The 12361-nt window shown below is 38.9% G+C and overlaps 1 long non-coding RNA gene across 2 annotated transcripts; it reads left to right on the top strand.

Annotated features, from left to right (window-relative positions):
• Positions 1-1355: 1355 nt before the first annotated feature.
• On the top strand, positions 1356-11560 carry LOC121672628. Of its 2 annotated transcripts, none has more exons than XR_006018908.1 (3): positions 1356-1454; positions 10530-10706; positions 11458-11560. It is a non-coding gene; the product is annotated as an uncharacterized LOC121672628 (long non-coding RNA). The 2 variants fall into 2 exon arrangements; XR_006018907.1 differs by lacking the exon at positions 1356-1454 and adding an exon at positions 9019-9217.
• Positions 11561-12361: the final 801 nt, after the last annotated feature.

Raw genomic sequence — 12361 nt, 5'->3', positions numbered from 1 at the left:
TAATGTAAATTGCTTCATGTATCAAATCAATGATGGAATCATCCAGTGGAAAAAAGGTCTGGTAGATGAATCTTGATTAAAACATTTATGGATCAGAATGGTTTGAGATACTGTAATGCAGTGGGGCAAACCTTGTCTTTATTTTTATAGCTATTTTTTAATTGAAAATCCTACCTAAGTTGTAATTCAAAGACTTATTTTTTAATTTCTTTATTAAATCACGTTTATTAAGAAAAATATGCTTCTTTTGCATGGCTGTGAAAAGTATTGAATTAATTCTAGATTAATCTTTAGTGAAGATGGGAACATGAGGATTCTGGGAGACTGGTAGCAGTTTAGCTTAGTGTGTTGCTCTGAAGTTCCTGATGAAGGAACCAGACTGGAGATTCTTGCTAGAACAGGTCCAGGAATGAGCTTTCTTCAGCAGAGGGGGTGGGGGCAGAGCACTGGCCAAAGCCAGGCTGGTGTCCATTCCCTCTGTCTGAGAAATACACAAGAACTGCAGTTAATCCAGCTGAGGACAGGCAGCCATGCCTGCCATTTCTGAAGAGAGGGAATAAAAATCTCTCTCGTCCCTGGCCTGTTGGACTAAAACATGCAGGGAAAGAAGGCTGGAATTTCCTTGCCAGCCCAGCAAATAATGAGTTAGGCCCTTGTCACACAGAGGTTGAGATTGCCTGCTACTCTCTGTAACCCACAGGAGCTCTAGCTGGTATTTTCCTTCCTTAAATGTCTGCTTCTTTTGGAAGGTTGCTGAGTGTTGCTAGTAATTGCCTGAAGACACAAAACACTGTGGAAAGTAAACATTCATTTAAATTTGCATTCTTCTGTGGAGTTCACCTCTTGAAATATCCCTGTCCTCTCCCAGTTGGTTCTTCCTGTGACAATCTCTTGTAGGTCTGCCCTAATCAATTTATTCTCCATCTCTGTTCCCTTTTCTGTTTTGATAACTCTGCGCCCACAGCCCGATGTAGGATAAGTGAAGTAGAAAAGGCTCTGGCAGACATGGAAAATCAAATTCTGCTCCTGACATATGGACAGAAATGAACTCAGTTACCATCATGAGCAGCCCCAATTAATAACTTCTGTTTTGTTACTGATACAAACAAACATGCTCTTGGCTCAGGACCAGAGCTCTGAGCAAGTGTTCCTTACCTTTTGATGATTCAAAGGGTTTGAATGTCTTGTTGTACATGTGTGAAGGGTTTATGCTGCTTTTCCCTTTGGTTATAAACTAATTTGCTGCAACTACCATTATATGAAAGGTATTGGTGTCTTTTCTAGGTGGGCTTTTAGATCTTCCATTTGTGTCTTCCCCCCGCCCCCTTTTTTCCCTCGTTGTGTTGTTAAAGCTGTGCAAATATTTCTGTCTCTGCAGTGACTCAGGGGCACCAGCAGAGCTGTGACAGTTCCATATCTCACCTGCTTTGGCAGTGGTTTCTGCAGAGATCCGGGTGAGTCCCTTGGGACAGATGAGCATTTTTTACACACTTTGACAGTAAGGCAGAGCTGAATTGCTCCTCTGAGGTGAAGGTTAGCACAGAGAAGTCCGACGTGTCACAGCTTCCTGCACTAAGTGGAAGGTGATCTGTAGCCCCAGTGTAAAAGCAGTCCATTTCCTGCACTTTCTGGCTAGAATTTAGTTAGGACTGTCAGCATCCTCTTCATCTCCACTGTCCCTGGGGGAATTGCACAAAGAATAGTACAGTGGGAGATTAATACAAAAACGAGTGCCCACTGTGTCATCGAGTTAGATGTGAGCAGATCCCATTAGCTCAGTGGAGCTACAGTGGTTTTCCTTAATCTGGAAGAAATGTGAAATGCCAGAAACTTGCTTTTCAATAGTAGCAAAATATTTTTAGGAGCTTTTGGTCTTTTGAAAATGAGGAATGCTTAGTGGCATTAGTTCAACGTGGTGTGAAAGGGGAGCTTGCAATTCCTTGAGGACTGTTGGGTGAGGTGATGAGATCTGCTGGACATGGCAGAAACACAGGTGGAACCATGTACAAATTTGGAAGATAATACAGAATTTAAAGTGGAAGGGCACGAAGAGGTAAGAGGTCATCTACTTTCAGTAAAAAGATATCCAGCTAGAAGCAAAGCTAATTGTAAAGGAAAGAAAATACATGTAAGAACATTTCTAAACTTCTCAGAGCTTCTTCATTTTGTAAATAAGTAGTGTGCTTTCCATGTTCAGCAGAGAAGGATCTGGAAAACAAAGTGCATGGTCCCCTGAGTGACAGTGCTGCTAAACCCTAGGGACAGCCTGGCTTGTGCAAGCGAGAAATGAAAGTGGCAGCGCTGCAACCATTCCCATTTTCTCTGAGGAGACTGATCCTGCCACCTGAAACACCAGAGATTAAACCAGTAACTTGTGCAGAGGGTTTGCACAGTGCAACAATGTAAACCAAACGAGCTCCCCTCTTACAGCACTGGGATCATTCCTGCCAGGAAGCCGGAGGAGAGCAAGGTTTGCCACGCGCCGCAGACTGAACCTTTTGGCCGCTTGGAAAATGCTCTTCCTCCAAAGCACCTTCCATCTCTAGTACAGGGAGCTGTGGCAACACAGGACTTGGTGACATACATAGGAGAGACTTCATCTGCTTTATGAGCCATATAAAATATGATTAAATGTGCTGTCCACTAAATGGGAGCAGCATCGGGGTTCCAGCCAAAGAGTAAAAGGATTAATCTCAAGAACATAAAATGTGGTATTTTAGTGAAATGTGAATCCTCCCTGGCAAACAATTGCAACAGGTGTGCAGCTTTTGCTTGTTTCCATCGTATCTGCTTAGGCTACTCTGGCAAACATTTGACTCATTCCTATAGATCTAAAATGAATTAGTGTATTTATTTCTGCTGGTTGGATCATCTGCAAATCAGTTGGCATGGCATACTTTCCAGGGAACTGCTCTAGCAGCCGTATCACTGACTTCAACATTTTGTCAGGATTCTTGACTTCCATAAGCAAAAAGAGCATTGGGAACATGTCCTACAGAACTGCAGCAGCGAGGCAGAAAACTCTGAGATAAAACAGAAGTTAATTTCTTATTAAATGTGACTGGATGTTTCAATTATTAATTGCCATCTATTGTAATTTAAATTTTGGGTGCCCATGGAACACGATGAATGAGAGTATGAATGAGAAAAGTGGGAGAGAAATTAGATGGAGGTGATTTCTTGCTTCATTTTCTGCAACATGTCAGGGTAAAGTCCACTAATTCAGAGAAGACTTTGACCCACTGAGGGAATGGGAATCAGCTTGGAGGATTTAGAAAAATCCAAAGACTTTGCATAAAAGGCTACTTCATAGTTGGTATGACAAAGCTAAAAAGACTAATGCCTTGCTTAATAAAAGAATCACATTTCATAGAATATAGATTCCAGTTTTAATAAATACATCTCTTTTTTTTTAATATAAAGCAACAGTGCTACTAATCTAGTCATTACTGGAATTAAATCCATTATGATAGTTAATAGTGTATTTCCTGTAGTGATATATTATCTGGAGTAGTTTGGTTTTGTCTTTATTAAAAATTCTGTCCCTTTTTAGGGAAAAATTGTTCTCCTTTTTGTTTGTCCTAAAACTGTGAGTTGATAAAAGATAGTATTGGTAGTATTTAATGATACTGTCAACTGCTGCTTCTTCACTTAGAAAGAAGGCTTGAAGTAATTAATTTTAATATGTACTATGACCTTTCATTTGTGTTTAGCTGTATCCAGGTTATCCCTAAATATGTCAAAGTTTCATTTAAACAAGGAATTATAAATGAAGGGTGTGTTCACTTTTGCTATTCAGTAAATGTATTGAAAAGGAACAAATGCATGTATGACAAGTTGGGCAACAAAAGCATTACCAGGCAGTAGTCCTTGGTCAGCTTTTTCTGCTTCATTTAAAATCAGATTTATTGGGTCTGTCTTGCTGGAATCCCTTCTTCAAATAGGGTGTGTGCTTATACTTCTTAAGCTTGGGATGGAAATTGTCTTGTTACATGTAAGATTTATTGAAATATTCTCCATTAAAAATAGAATTTCAGCCTAACTCAGGACAGCAAACCAGAGAAAGCAAAGCTGATGGTTTGCATTCATAGGTAACTTACTCTGAGTGTACATACACTCCTCTTATCCATGTAAAAAGGGAAAAATAGATGTTCCTGCACAGTTCAGAACAATGTGAAAGCTTTTAAATCATGCCCAGCCATAAAGCACATCTGCTGCAGTGTTCCCTGCAAAGCTGCACGGAATGGATTAAAGAAATGCTCCTTCAGTTCAACGCGGCTGTTGGAAGAGGTTGCTAAAGCAGACAACAATGTAGCCACTGGGATCAATTTTTACAATGATATTCAATAAGTCATTAACAAGATTAATGAACTATAATAAAAAATGAAGGCTCCTATGCCACGTTTTACTCAGCTCCCTGTAGCTTAAAATTGCATTTTATGATTTTATTAGACATATCACTTACTTTTTCTCAAACTGGCCATTTTACTTAGATTAAAACATATTAAACAGATTTTTTTTTTTCCATAGAGAAGTAGGATTTCTTTTTTAAAAAGACTTTGTATAGTAAAGTACCTTCATAACATAAATAGGTATGTAATCAATAGGCTCAAGTCTGCTTTGCTGCAGTAGCACGAGGCTTAGATGAGCTTTGAGAGTGGGACAGAGCATAATTGCACCGCCTTGCTCAAGTGCCTGGAGCACGAGGGGTGCTGTGTCCCAGCCATACATCCCCTCGGGAAGATTGTTCCTTTTGGTGACTTACATGTTGGGGGAGCCCTGCTGAAGCTCTGTTTAATCCTCCTGCCCAGGATGGCTGTAACAGGATACCCACAGAAGCACAGCTCGGTGAGCTCCAGCAGAGGCCCAGCTTCCACGGAAGGCAAAGCAGGTGCTGAGACCCTCAGCACAGCTTGTCTGGGTGGCAAGGTGTCTCTGTGTCACATGGAGAGGCACACTTGTCCCTCCTGGTGACAGCTGTGAGATTTCTGAATTAACGAATGGGAAGTGTCTCAAGAGAAGTCAAAACCAGAATACCACAAACAAGTTCTTCTTTGCCAGTGATTCAGAGCAAAAGAGGCTTAATAGCCATGTTTTTGCATCTGTATTATCTCTGCCTTTATTACTTCTCATCTAATCCATTTTTGTGGGTGTTTTGTCTGGTCTAAAAAATTCCAGGTTTGTGCAGCATCTGAGAAGCTGCCCGTCTTTCATGTCCTACTGCTTAGTGCTCTTCCACAGGAAATTTCTCCTCGGGATTTATTGTAGCCCTGCTCCTTTCACATACCTTTGTAGTCTGTTCTCTCTGAAGACTATCATTCTTCTAAAAGAAAACCGCAGGAAATTAAAGAAGTCCAGGTAGGAGTAAGAAAAGTTTAGTGGATATAGTGGCCAGTCTTTCAAAATGTAGTTTCCAGTCAGTCAGTGTGCTGGGAGTTTGTGATGCATCCTTTTGTGCTCCACTGTGATTCTTCAGAGCAAACCTGATGCAGAGAAAGTGGCTTGTGTCAAAATACAGTTGGATACCATTTGTTCTTCCTTATGTGCAAGTTTTACTTAAAAGCTGCCTCGAATGTTTCATACAGCTGTGCTCTGGAGACCAGATTCAAGATAGGGTACTTCTGTGATTTAGAAGTTAATTTAAAGGACATCTAGAGTGTTGCAACATGCAGAAGCAATGCTTATTTTTGATTCACAGACGTGCTAGTTCCTGGATTGATTGGTTTAATATCCTTTCTTAATAAAGTAAACTGAATGCATCTTATTCCTTCAGGCTTGTGGGATAGAGAATAAGAAGTTTCAGTCTCTTTATAACTTGTTAGCTTTGACTTCATAGAGTGTATTAGTGCGCTGTGCTCTGCAGTTACTGCTTTATGCACACACGTCTTGTTTGAAAAGACACCTCTGTTATATCTGAAAATGCATATATTTACAGGATATAAGTGAACTTTCAAATTTAGCTCTCAAGCTGGATATTTATTTGAATGATTCATTTGGAGCAGTTCTTTTGCACTCCCAGTGTTTTGTCTAAGGGGTTTGTGGTTTGTCCTCAGGCCGTGCTTCAGGAAAGCAGGCTTAGCAGGAGAAGATGATTAATAGCACACTTCAGCAAGTTCCCCAATTATGAGTCAAGTTAAATGTTTGTTTCTTAGTAAAATCTCAACACACACACCCAAAAAATTTCAACATATACTTAGATTCTTCATCCTGTTCCATTCCACTGTTTTGCCTTCCGAGGGAAAAGAGAGGCTTGCTGCAATGATTTAAATATGATGATAAGCCATCTGGGAAGCTGCTGACTTGTACCAAGTTTTAATTTACTGGGTTCCTCTCAGGAAGCATCTAGAAAAGCCTTTCTTTTATGGATTCTGGGAAGGCCTTTAAGAGGTGATAAATGTGGGCAGTGACCTTCAAACTAGAACTGGCTTGGGATCTTAAACCTCATCCATTTTCAGCAGAGCATACGCTTCCAAATGTGATAAGTCCAAATGAGAAAATCTCCTGCCTGCTTGAAGTCTGGACGTGACAGAGACGTGTATTTCATCTTACTGAGAAACTCCAAACCAAGTTTCTCATTTAGGAACCTGAGAAGCATTAGATAGCATTTGTTACGTGTAAAGGGACAGCTGTTTCTCAGTTTCTGGAGTTCATACTTGTATACTTCTCGTGTATCAGAAGATCAAGGGAGACAGAAGAAGACCATGTGAAACTCGTGAATGAATGTACTCCTTTATAAATTTTTAATGCAGATGTATTAAATTCTCTGATTACAAGATTCAGGAAAATTTATTTTATGTTGTACTGAGAAGCAATGAAGGTAAAATGTAAACAAAGTAACAGTTTTGGTCGATCCCATGTATTTAGGAAGAAAAGGTTCTATTGTTTACGAATAAAATTGTTCTCCAATGGTGCTAAGGTTTGGGAACAGAAATCATCAAGAGCTTTCTGTTATTTAGAGAAGGAGAATTTAGGCTTGACTTCCTTCGTGTCCTATGGAAGGCCTTTGGAGAATTCAGATACAAGCTAAAATGTGAGAATTGCAAATGAAGAAACAAAGAAGTAAGCAGAAAGGGGCAAAGCAAAATGAAAACTCAGGTTGAAAAGGATAAAAAAAATCTTAGGTATTCTTGTTCCTTCTCGTTCCTACTGTGCAAAAAGCTGACTCTGCAGGGGCATATGGGAACAGCAGTGTAATGCCACCAGCCTTGGAAGCATGATTGTTTCCTTGTAATTTATTTACCAAAAAGGTCAGCTCCAGACACAATACCTGTTTTCACCGTGGTTTTCACTGTGATCCCTATTTCACCACATAATTTTGTATGCCCCTGAAATTTTCAGGAAAAAAAAAAGAGATTAATTAGCTGTTTCAGTGGACTTTCAAAAATAGTGTGAAATACTGTTGCCATTATGGGCACATAGCATTGTTCTGGATGAGATTCAGCTTGGTGTCCTACAGGAAGAAGCTTGGGAAGAGATATCATGAGGTGAGAAAGTAGCTGTCTGAAAGGAGAACCATTATGGGACAGGATGCATACAGTTATTAAGTTGGAGAATAAATCCTTCAGGAAGAGAGGGATACAAAGTGAGTTTATAGCCTAAAAATGTGTTAGCTAATATTTATAATGTGCATCCATCTTTCTCTGTTTCTTGGCTGTGCGCTGGGTCTTGGCTGGTCTTACATCAAGTACAAATGATAATATTAAACAAGTGATTAATGTCTGTTTGAGACAATTGGAAGGTTATTTCCAGCTTTTACAGTGCTGCTTTTTGTGCAGCACACAAGCACAGGATATGGGTACTTAGCTACCAACACAGAGAGGTGTTTTATTGATCTCCTCCCATTCCAGTTCACTAAGTATGCCTATTTTCAGTGAGGCACAGCACCAGGATAACCAAGCCAGCATTTACTGTAGCTGTCTAGACAAGCTGGGTCTGGTGAAAGCAAAGAAATTCTAAAACTTATGGTGAAGAGAGGAAGAACAGGGGAAAAAACCCCACTTCTAAGGTAGGGGGGTTAAAGTGATTTAAAGCAAATTGGATGCCTAAAAATAGAAGCTGCCATTTAAAATAGCAAATGTGAATTCTACTCTGAAATGAAAACATAGATAGATTTTGAGGATGAAAGTTGTATGTTCTAAGCCAGATATATATATATATATATATACACACATACATATATATATTCTTGAAAGTGCTCATCCAAACCAACAGATTTTATGCAATGCAAAAATAAAGAAGAAGAGAGAATTACTGAGTAGAATGGTGTGAAATAAAGGCCTTGTGTCTGTATACACTTTCAACACCTTTTTCTACTGGAAAAAAAAAATAATTTCTACATAAAAATGTAATTTCTTGGTAAATATTGAAAAAACATTAATGCCTGAGCTGGCTGGAAACACAAAAAACTGTGATTAATATCTGATTAATTATTAAATAACAACTTTAGTAATATATATTCCCTGCAGACATAGTCATAGTTGGTATAACACATATTAAGGTAATTGAGAAAAGTGTGTCTATGTACAAGAATATACATATTATCCAAATGGATTCAATTAAACCCATATCAACAGTCAGTGCCTCAAAAATCAGGAAATAGCTGATATTAGCAGTTCGAGGGCGTACTTAATTTATCCCCACTTGGATTTTGGCAATGTTAATTTATTCTGGAGAAAACATCCTAAGTGTACAGTAATTTTACGGGAGGTTGAAATGCACAAAAGGGAGTGCAAATAATTAAATGAGCAAAAGAATAAAACAAAAGGCAATGAGGAATGCTTTGCTCAGGAAGTGGCCTCGTTCTGGTATCTCAAGATCAACTCCTAGATCTTGTATTTATATTTCTCTTAACAATCCGGTGAAAAGGCAAAGGGAATATTAATTAAATTATTCATTAAATCCAGAGTTCATACTGTATCTTAGTGAAGCACTAAGATAACAGTGTGAAGAGAAATAAAGCCATTAAATGGGACGCAATAAAAAGAACAATAGTGAGATGCAATGCATTATAACCCCTGATTTCCCTTATTATTATCACATCAAGGAAACCCTTCTGGAAACGTGCCTCGTGTGTCTGATTAGGTGACAACAGAAATGTCCCTGGGAAGCATTCTTACCCTCTTTTTACACAAGGTGTGCCAAAGACATGGAGATACAAAGTTATCAGCCTTTTTTGGATTACTGGACAAGGAATTTCTTCAGTAGTGTGCATGTTTTGGTAAGAATAAGCCAAATTTACTCTAAAACTTATGTTGTGATAAAGCCTCTCTTAGATAATGTATGATATTCAACACCCAGTTCAGTACTTCCAAGATTAAAATATTCCACTCCTGTAAATGAGATAAAGATACAAATTAGAAACTTAAGATTTTATCCATGTTAATTAGGAGCAGAATTTTGACATAGATGGTCCATTCAGACCATCAGGCTACCTTAACTGCATTTTTTATCAGCTGCACACTTCATAGGTTGCAATAGTTTCCAGACAGGTACAGATTTTTTTGAGATATGTGTAATCTGCATTTTTTTAATATGTTGTGTAAATACTCAATTTACTGTTTAGCTAATAATGATAAAAAGGGTGATTAAATAAAGGTGCTGGTTTAGTATAATTAGCACAGCTGTCTGTGGCTCTGTTTCAGATATCAGTAGTGTTTATTTCATGACAAACATAAGACAAAATGGAGCTGGGATTAGCTTGAGAATTCCAATCAAAGGAAGCGCCTCAACAGCAGTTTCTTGTCAGAAGTCAAGCAGGAAGGAGGAATTCCTAAGTAAACAAAGCAAACCATTGCAGCATCCAAAGATCCTTCTTACTTAGGAACAGCAGGCCTTCATGTACCTATATTTCTTTTTTCCCCCCTTTTTTTTGGTCTGGGAAAAGCAGACTTAGATTGTGATTGGAACCCCTAACTTGAGTTTTGAAGCTTCACTGATTAGACTTGTCTTTTTGCACTACCCTGCAGATAAAAGGCAGCTTTGAGCCAGCCAAGTCTCCAATAATTAGTACCGGAGCTTCATAAATATCTCACTTTATCACTGCTTCTGTCACTGTCCATATGGGAAGTCATGAGCTGCTCTGGGTGTAGGCCATAAATGAATTGATAATATTAACTGAATGTGGTGTAAATCAGGCCCTGTAAGGCTCATCAGTGAGCAGGAATCAATATGAAGGAAATAGTAAAATTTCAGGTATTTTTTTCTCTGATAAATAAATTGATTACTTTGGGCTCTTCTGGGAGGAAGCCTAGCACTGGAGTGGAAACCTGGATATCTACTTTTCACCTTACTGTGCTATAAAATAGTCACACCACCAGTAACTTATATTTGACTGAAGCTTTATCTATAAACACAGCCCTGGTGGTTTTATATCCTTACACCTAATTTCAGTTACGTTCATCATTTACAGGCATATAAATACATCCTGGAGATATAGCCTACATATAATAAATAAAATATTTATAGTTAATAGTTTGGGGATTAGAATAGCTCTGCTTTTTAATCCATATTTCTCTTTCACACTTGTCCAGGTCCCTGGAATTTTTTGCCATTCCAGTCGATGCAGCAAGGCATTTCATCTTTGAGAAAAGGGCCAGTTATTTCTGCTCTGGGAAAGCTCCCAAATGAGCACATCCTCTTGCCCCCAAGGCCAAGGTGATCACCATTCTCAGTGATCCACGGGCTCAAGCATACTCCTGGTAACACGGGTACAGTGATGTCACCTTTTGTTGCTGCCGTTCCTTGTGGCTTTTCCCCTCTGTTAAACTATCAAAAATAGAGTGCACTATGCACCTTGCTGCCTCTGGAACAGTCACGTTTGTTGAACACATTCAGCATGGCTGTGGTACTGCTACGACCCTCCAACAATGCACCAGGATTTAAAAACAGTTCTCCAGCAGCAGCAGGGTGTGCTTGAGGCTGCAGCAGTCCTGAAACATTCCTTTGGGCACTGGGAAAAGTAACGCCTTGTTTGTTGTGTTAAAGCAGCAGCTGAAAGAACTTGCATTTTGTCAGGGCTTATTTTCTTCCCCACCTGTTCTCCCCTTTCCTGCATAGCTTTTGTATTTCATTTTGAATTCAAGTTCCAGTTGTTACAGAGTTTTCTGAAAGGCTTTGGAGAAAACATACGTGTTGATTAAATGGGGAAACTTTTGAAAATAAAAGTTTTGAAAGTAGAGGTGGGTTTTCAGTCAGTGTTGAAAGAAATGCCGAAGGGAAAAAAAAAAGACAATAAAATAATCCCCAGATACAAGGACATTGTTTTTAAGGGCAGTTTTGATTTCTTTAAGCAAATTCTTCAGACTTAGTGATTTCTCTTGAAAACAAAGAAAAACAGGTTTTCTGTTTAGAATAATAATATAAAAAGGTGGTTGAATATACATTTAAATCACTGTTATGTATTACTTTTAAGACATGAAAAAATTAAGTTATTGAAATAGCCTGTCCTTTTTTTTTCAGGACCTGATCCAAACCTAATTGCAGTCAAAGGTGGAGCTCCAGTAGTTGATAAAATATGCTAATCTACTAACTTCAGTTAAAATGAGTATTGGAAAGAAGATTTCAGACAAAAAGACATGAGCAAACTTCAGCTAAGAAAAAATTTAGGAAATTTGTGGTTTGGAAATGCCTGCATACCCGCACTTTATTATTGCTGGCGACATTGGGACAGCCTAGGGGTGTGAACCCCTTTTGAAATGCATATTCCCCAAACAGTGGATTTTGAAAGCCTGTCAGAAAAACCAACCCTTTTAGCAGCATTTAAATCTGTACTCAGCCTTCAGTATTGCTGAAATCTCTGTGGGACTTAAACTTATCCCTAAATGCTGCCCTTAGGAGAAATTTTCATGACAAACTAATTTTCAGAAACATGGCCTGTAAATGTGTGGAAAACCAGCAAAGCATCTTTGTCTTCCCATTTCCTGAAGCTCAGATCAATTATAAAATCACTGATTTTTAGAAGTCCTTCCAAAGGAGCTCTTTTCCTGTCAGGGTGTGTCAGTCTGTCAGTCACATTTCAAGCCATGGATTTGAAAACCGACCTGCAGAAGCAGCTACCTTTGTCCTAAATTTAACTTTACAGCTTCTCTGTGGGGCTTTCAATTAGGATTTTTGTTTTAAGAAAAAAAAGAACACTGAAAATGTCAGTCCAAACGCAGTGAGCAAATGCTGGTATATGGGAGACCCACACATATTGTTGACTTCTTCAGACTCCAGGATGATCAGGAACATAAAATGCCTATTTTTGGATAAAAAGAACTTGAAAAAACTTGTTTCAGGGACATAAAAAGAGCTGGTTCTGCTGTTCGAAGGCCTGGGTGGCTCTGGGGCCTGATGGCGTCACTGAGGGCTGAGGGCAGTAGGT

Source organism: Corvus kubaryi, unplaced genomic scaffold (genome assembly GCF_017639235.1).
Source record: "Corvus kubaryi isolate FWS band 111438036 unplaced genomic scaffold, C.kubaryi_AGA036_p1.0 63461, whole genome shotgun sequence".
In the NCBI taxonomy this organism is placed as follows: Eukaryota; Metazoa; Chordata; class Aves; order Passeriformes; family Corvidae; genus Corvus; species Corvus kubaryi.
The sequence above is the reverse complement of the archived record's forward strand: the minus strand, read 5'-3'. Positions and strand labels throughout refer to the sequence as shown.